Genomic DNA, 8,357 nt, shown 5'->3' on the forward strand with positions numbered 1-8,357 from the left:
TAGTTAAACCAATGGATAAATGAGTCACTACCAGGAATACATAGGGCAAAGGGAACAGCTGATTTGGAGAGAAAGGATATCATTTGATGTTAGATATATTAAAGTTTAAGAGGCCAGGGATATCTGAAAATTGCCAGCTATTGCTGAAATATGAAACTGGGGTTCAGAGAGATCCAAGGAATGACACAGATTTGTGCCCCTGTACGAAGCTGATCATCGTCAGGCTATATGAGTTCTCCAAGGGAGAGATGTAGAAAAGAAGAAGAAGGTTAAAGAGTTAGCCAAGAGCTTTTTATTCCATGAGTAGGAGGAAGAATAGGCAGTCAGAAAATATGGTAAGGAGGGCTCATGAGTAAGATCATAGTACCTGTGAAAAGCCAATATTTATCACCTTTGATCTGGAATCTTGGTAATTGATTCCTTTCCCCAAATACTCATACACTCTGATCTAGGGATACTGAGAAATTTTCTCAGAGGAATCACTCAAACAACCTAAAAGCTATATATGCAAAGAATTTCCTTACAAAATTACCTATAACAAAAGAGTCATATTTTCCAGAGAAGTCAAGAAAGTTAAAGAGTGAGAAAAGACAAGTGGAAATAGAACATTGGCAGATAAAAACTTTTAAATTAATATTTTTATAAAAAATAGTGTGTGGGGCTTCCCTGGTGGCGCAGCGGTTGAGAGTCCGCCTGCCGATGCAGGGGACACGGGTTCATGCCCCGGTCCGGGAAGATCCCACATGCTGCGGAGCGGCTAGGCCCGTGAGCCATGGCCGCTGAGCCTGCGCGTCCGGAGCCTGTGCCCCATAAAGGGAGAGGCCGCAACAGTGAGAGGCCCGCGTACCGCAAAAAAAAAAAAAAAAGTGTGGAGCTTACTTCTTTCTCTACTGTCTTGTTGAAAACATTGGTTAATGTCACATTGTTAATATAGAAATTTACCTTTGCAAAGCATGTCTCTCAACTCTACCCCTCAGTCCATGCCCCATATGCCTTGGATTTCAAGATTTCAAGGTAAAAAGGAATTCTAGATCGGTGAGTAGGAATCCCCAGATGCTTGTTCCTGCTTTTCCTCCTGATTTCATCAGTTTAGCTTTGATGAACCTTAAGTCTCTCATCCATAAAATAATTAGAAGTGCTGGAAGTTTCTTAAGTCTTTTCTAGCTTTAAAAGTCTTTAACTTCATGGTTCCAAAGTCAAAGTTTGGAGTCTCCTGATATTTATATAGTTAGGGGAAGAGAAATTTCCCCAAAGTGTAGCTTTGGTAGAGCGATCAGTCATGACAGTTGGATTCAGGTTACTTCCTATGTGATGATTACAAATAAAGGGTTGTTGATAATAAGCTTTAGGTCTTGTTTAGCTAGGTGATAAAAACCACTTTTTGGTCTTGTGAGTTACTTTCCTCTCTGATACTGACTACACCTGGGCAGGTGGGACCCTGTCCTCAAACAGCTGGCTCTGGGTCTTGATTTTCAGTAACCTAAGGCTAATGCTCATGGAGGGTTTTGACTCCCTGATCCAGCATTTCAAACCTCCAAGAAAGATGCTACAGTGCTAAGAATGAGGTATAGAGGCACTCACCAAATAAAAATATAGAGTGATGAATAAATTATAAATAATAATAGAACATGAAGTATTACCAAAGAAGATTTATTTCTCAGCCACATAAAACTTTCTAGAACTTGTTAGAGTATCTGGCCATTTTGGTAAAACCAGGATGTTACAAATAAGTTATCCTACAAAAAATAGGGGTCAGTGTGTTTGAATATCGACCATTTGCTACCCAAGTAACCTTAAAAGTCTCAGAGGGCTTCCCTGGTGGCGCAGTGGTTAAGAATCTGCCTGCCAATGCAGGGGACACGGGTTCGAGCCCTGCTCTGGGAATACCCCACATGCCGCGGAGCAACTAAGCCCGTGAGCCACAACTACTGAGCCTGCGTGTCTAGAGCCTGTGCTCCACAAGAGAAGCCACGACAATGAGAAGCCCGCGCACCGCAATGAAGAGTAGCCCCCACTCGCTGCAACTAGAGAAAGCCTGCGCACAGAAACGAAGACCCAACACAGCCAAAAATAAATAAATAAATAAATTTATTTTAAAAAACCCCACATATTTATTAAAAAAAAAAAGTCTTAGAAAGATGTGGCTCTGAGTCACTTTGGAAACAAATATACGCAGATATATAGATATAAAGGCAAATATGTACTTTTGGAAAATGATCACTGTAGTAGTGTAGGCAAAATGGGGTGTCATGAATCAAATTTGCCCAGGACTCAATTTAATATGAAATCTAAGAGGGAAAAAAATTGGTACATAGTTTAAATTTCATTTTAGTATAATTCTGTAATGATGATGATGGTATGAAATTAAGTACATGTTACAAAAAATTTAGGAGACCTAGCATAGAGGCCTAGCATCTTGTTCCTTTGTTGTTATATTGACAAAAAATGATATGTGAGAGAATAAACTATTAAGGTGATTCAGTCTAATTCAGTAAATTATATATTGGCACACTTAGGGCAAACTAGACCTTAGATTTTTTGAAACATTTGGAAAAGATGGACACAATTTTTAAAGTTTGATTGAAATAACAGAAGTTAGTCAAAATTCAGCTTAATGAATAAAAACTATATAAATTAATATATGGTCCATAGAAAAAATTTAAAACTATAAAAATTGATTAAATGAAATGAAACTAATAGCATAAATATAAGCATAAGTAAGTCACACATGTAAAATACTGTCAGCAAGACATTGAATGGTTGTCATTGTGTGCTGAATGGTTGTCATTGTGTGCTAGGTGTATGCTCAGTTCTGTATTCACTGATATGATAGCGTTCAATTCCTGTAACAGTCCTCTGAAGTAGGAACTAATACCCCCATTTTCAGGCAAAAAAACTGAGTCTTCGAGACTTGCTTCCAACGAAACAGCTGAAGTTTTCATTTGAACTCCGTATCTGCCAGTTCCAAGGCTCATGATCTTAATCACCATGCCCTCGAAGAGCATGAAATAAACACCAGAAATTCATGGAGACAGAAACTCATAATAGTGAGCTGCTTTTATTTGTTCAGGGGAGTAGGTATCATAAGGTGGAATTGAATCATCTTTCATAAAGAAATGAGTATAATCTAAAGAAAATCATGCACATAGTGTGCCTCATTTGCTACGCAAAATAAGCTTTCAAGGGTAGTGAATGAAGGTGAATCCTCATGGTAAAGAGTTGTGCCTGGTAACAATTTCCAGATATAACATATTATATAAACATAGTATATAAACTGCAGTTTATATAAATGCAGAGCATAAAGAGTCCCTGTTTCCCATGTTTTGTTACTCAGTACTTGCAATTATGAGTAGGTAATGTTAAAAGGTATGTTTAGTGAAAAATGCAGGCTAGCAATCCAGGAGCTGCTATACCTTTCAGGCAAATGCATTTTTCTAACGGACACGCAGGTTTTTTGAAGTGGCCCCATCTTCTCATATTGACACATTATTATTTGTAGTTACTTCATGTTTATAAATTATATTGCTTCTTGCCACATGCGAATTTGCACTGAATCTGAATTCTGTTTCCACTTCCACCCCTGCGACCCGGACTCCCTCCACCAGGCAATACGGGGAGAAGGGAGATAAGCAGCTTGCACCAAAGTTTCCTCTATATCTCCCTTATAATCTACACATCCCCGGAAAGAATGCTTAAAAGAGTATGGGAGAAGGAAAAAATATGCAATTCCATCCACAGCACCTCAAGAAGAGATACTGTAGTGATCTAGAATATGTTTATTTTCCATCTAGAATTCTAAAATTATCAAAAGGGCACCAACTTGTTTGGTTCCACAAATAAAATAACATGTAAAGAAGAATGAAGGACCAGAATTATGCCCCTTTTAAAAAATATGACTTGCATTGTCTTGTTGCCTTTTTCCAGGGTATCGTTCTGCCTCCTGACTTGGTGATGATCTGTCAAGAAACACAGATAGGAGGCTTTTTACATGGGGTGACTCTTTCCTAACGAGAGCCGGTCCTGCGGCTCTCAGCACCCTGGCATTGCAGACCACACTGCTTGTGACCATGGGCTCTGACCGTGACATAACCCACAGGCCTGCACATTTGCATGTCTCCTATTTCTACTTCTCACTAGCAATCAATTATAGGTTCCCCCCTAAGAGCGGGTCAAAAGTTTCTCAATTGCGGAAGACTGATTAATCTCTGGAGAGAAGCTCTCTCCTAGTTTGGAAGCCCCCGTCCTATAGGTACAGTGCTTTAAGCTTTACTGCTGAGTCTCCAAGGAAACCATTGCTATTTGTGACTCTGTCTGGAGCTCAAGAAGTAATTCTTACCTGCTTTAGCAAGACTGACAATGTCATGACAGTTTCAAGAGGCTGTCGTTTGCACAATGAGAGATTCTGTAAATCGATTATTAATGAAGCACTGCCATATTTTAAGTGACTGTTCTTTGAGGGAGCGTGTTTATATTTAATTATTGAAATGGGAACTGTGCAATGGCATAGTAGCACAAAAGTCAGCTATTATCCCTCCAAAACAGTTCAAAAATCAATCTTCATTCCAAAACCCATAATAAAAAAATAAAAAATAGCAATTTATTAAGAAAAACTAAAGACATCCTGTGTCAGAAAAGCTATCATTAGTTGTGCTAAAACTAATATGTACACATTTTTAAGGAGGGATGTGTGTAAATATGCAAAAGGATTTTGAGTACTTAGATGAATGCAGAACCCACTGAATTGTCACTATCATTGGTAGTATGACATTTGCCCTGCTTCTGCCTGTCACACCAACCATGGAGGCAGCTGTCATTAGAGATGTGTATGAATAGTAATAAAAAATCTACCCGGGTTACCATGCTTCCATTCTTTCTTGAATGTGATCAGCTAGTGCTGACAAAGTTTTGACCTTCTCTAGCCTCAAGAATTTTGCCTATAGAGCTACTTCTGAAATTGTATGATGATGCAGGGGCATTGAGTAGAGGGTAGGAGAGCGGGGTGACAGGAGAGCCTGTCCAGTTGACAGTAGTAGCCCCAGAATTTCTATATAAAAGGGACTGGGGCAGCAATATGGATGGATGATGAATGGAGAACTTGAAGTAGCATTCACATAGCATTTTACATAAAGATGAAAAAATACCAGTTGTTTTTTTAATCAAAGAATGAATGGGCACTGTTGAAATTTATGGGAAGTTTAAATCTCCTAACCCACCCATCATGCTGTCACCGTCTCTTCACACTTGGTTCCTATGTTTTGGAAGAATGAGGGGCCACCGAAGTCTCCTAAGTGGTGTATGATGTGATCAGCTCTGTGTTTGAGAAAGATGCTCTGAGGCTAAGCAGGAGGAGATGTACCACTGTTATCCAGGGAAGAGAGGATAATGACCTGGGCTCAGTTACAGTGGGAGCAAGAGGGCAAAGGTTACGACCATAATCACAACTGTCATTTACTATGAGAGGCTTTTTAAACGCCTCGTTTTATTTATTCTTTAGTACAACACTGTGTGATAGCATAACCATGTCCATTCTAAAGAGTCTTAGGGATGTGAAGTTAGTGACACAAGTAACATAGGTAATAGGTGATGGAGCTGCTTTATTTTAAAGCTGTGATGTTTCAACAGTTAAAAAGGCAGGTAGCCCTAAAAAAGTAAGCAGTTGTTAGCATGTAATAGGCAAATGATCCAGGTCGGCTCTGAGGCTTCCAGCTAAGTTTATAGATGGATGATGATGCTCCCTAGAGACAGACAAAAGAGGAAGAGGGACAGCGTATTTGGAAGAGAAGGTAATGAGTTCATTCAGGAAATAGTCATTTGTTAAGTCTAGGCAGGATGTGCAGAGGGAGGTTAGCAGAATGTGCTAACAGGAGTTTGGCAACTCAGGTCTGAAGATGAGGTTTAGGGATATCTAGAGGTTACAGGTGAAGTGGAAGCCATGGGAGTTGGTAAAGCTGCCCATGGATATTAGAGAGAATAAGAAGAGGAAAGGAGAACTGAGGATAGAACCTTGGGGAAATCTAGTTGTACATTTAGAACCAACTGGGTGGTTTATAAGAAGTATAGCTGCCCTGAATTATTCCCCAGGTCAATTAAATCAGAATTTCTAACATGGGGCACAGGCAGAGGCAACTTATAAAAGCTGCACAATGACTCTAATGTGCAACATAGGCTGGAACCATGGTCTAAGTAGTGGGCAGGGTGAAGGCAGAGTGATGTGAGGTCTGGGGACCACCAGGAGGGAGTAGCAGCTGATCACAAGCTGACAGGGGTCTGGTAAAATGGGGTCCCCAAAGAGGCTGCTTTGAGGAACAATCTTATGGGACTGTGAAAGAGGAAGGCAACTGCTGGATAAATGACTAGAAGGGAAGCAGGGAGTGGGGCTTCCCTTTTCAAGGATTTAGATGGCAAGCCAAAGTAGAGATCAAGGAATATTTGTATGTGGGGGAGTAGAGTGGCTGGGAGTGACTGCATCATGTTTGTAGGCTGTGCAGAGCAATCCAGTGGAGCTGGAAAGACGAAGGAAGATGTAAGAGGGAAGAGACTATTGAGATCCTGGAGGAGGTGGATGTGTGAGGACTGCGTCAAGAGCATAGGCTGGTCTTGGAAAGGAGGGAGCACATTTTTTTGCAGTAAGGTGAACATAAGTAAGGATAGATGGACACGGAGGGGAAAATGGAGGGAAGATCAGTTTGGAGTCCACATCTGACTGTCTTTATTTTCTTGAAACAGAGGGCTATTTGTCCTCTCTCCCCTAAAAATGTGCACGCAGAGGTCTCTCAGCACAGTCTAGGTGGGCTGAATCCTGTGGTGGGGATTTGGGCACCCGTAGCCTCATGATTGTGGTATGTGCACTGAGGGCAAATTCCACAAGTCAAGTTTTAAGATCAGAGGCTTAAAGCCAAGCAGTCTAGATAGAGAGAGGAGACAGAGGTATAGCCTTGAAACAGCTTGAGAAGCCAGGACACCTGATTAAGTAAGTGATCAAAATGGACAGTATGCAAAGGGCCCCCAAGCTGGAGGAAGCCAGGGTCTGGTGCCCAGAGTAGCTGTTTGTGGCACTCCTGAAGCTGCTTGCGTACTCTTCTGGCGCATTCTAACAGAGTACAGAGGTTGAGCAGTTTCTTGAGAGTGACCGGAATGATGGCAACCTGTGGACCTCAACCTCCATCACCAGTCACCATCACAGCAACCCAGAGCCAGTTGCTTTCAGAGGCACACGGTTTGGTAGATAAGTGCGACAATCCCTCCCTTACAGTTTGCACTGTGACTTTCCCACTCTTCCCTTCGAGAGGTGGAGTCTATTCCCTTTCCTTTTGCATTTGGGCTAAACCTGTGACTTGATTTAACAAATACAGTGCAGTGGAAGTGATGCAGTGTGACTTCTGAACCTAGATGTTAATGGACCTTGCAACTTCTGTTTATTGCTCTGTTGGCAGTCAGCTGGCACGTGAAGAAGCTCTGAATAAGGAGAGATCATGAAGAAAAGGGGAAATATAGAGGAGAACTGAGGTACCTTGGCCAACAACCAGCACCAAGGCCCCTGACACGTGAGTAAGACCTTCTTGGCTACTGAAGCACCAGTTGAGCCAAGCCAGGCAACGCCATGTAGAGCAGAGACAAGCAGTCCCCACTGAGTGCTGTCTGAATCCCTAACACAGAATGGTGAGCCATAAAATGGTTACTGTTTTATGCCACAAAATTTTGAGGTGGCTTGTTACATAGCAATAGGCAACTTGTACTGATAGCATAGAAATGAAAGCCTGGGCCTTTGAGATGGTAGTTCTTTAACTGAAATTCTCATTGTATTGCTTATTCCTCTTGTGACCTTGGAAACACAATAGGTTTTAGTTTTGACAAAGTCCAGTGTATCTATTTTTTAATTTTGTTGCTTTTGCTTTTGGTGTCATTTATAAAAAGATTAAAAAAAACTGTTGCTTAATCCAAGGTGACAAAGACTTATGCCTATGTTTTTTCCCAAGAGTTTTAGCATTTTACATTTAGGACTTAATCCATTTTGAGATAATTTCTGACGTGGTGTGAGGTAGAGTTCCAACTTCATTCTTTTGCATGTAGATCTCTAGTTGTCCTAATACTGTTTGTTGAAAAGCTATCCTTTACCCACTAAATGGTCTTCGTACCCTTATGGAAAGTCAATTGACCAAAAATGTAAGGGTTTATTTATGGACTTTCAATTCTATTCTATTGATTTAAATGTCTGTCCTTATGCCAGGTCCATAATATCCTGATCACTATAGCTTTGCAGTAACTTTTGAAATCAGGAAGCATGAGTCCTCTAACTTTATTCTTCTTTTACAAGATAGTTTTGGCTATTCTGGGTATCTTGCATTTCTGTACGAATT

Source organism: Aethalodelphis obliquidens, unplaced genomic scaffold, assembly GCF_003676395.1.
Source record: "Aethalodelphis obliquidens isolate GAN/ISIS:26980383/991018 unplaced genomic scaffold, ASM367639v1 scaffold5, whole genome shotgun sequence".
Taxonomy (NCBI): domain Eukaryota; kingdom Metazoa; phylum Chordata; class Mammalia; order Artiodactyla; family Delphinidae; genus Aethalodelphis; species Aethalodelphis obliquidens.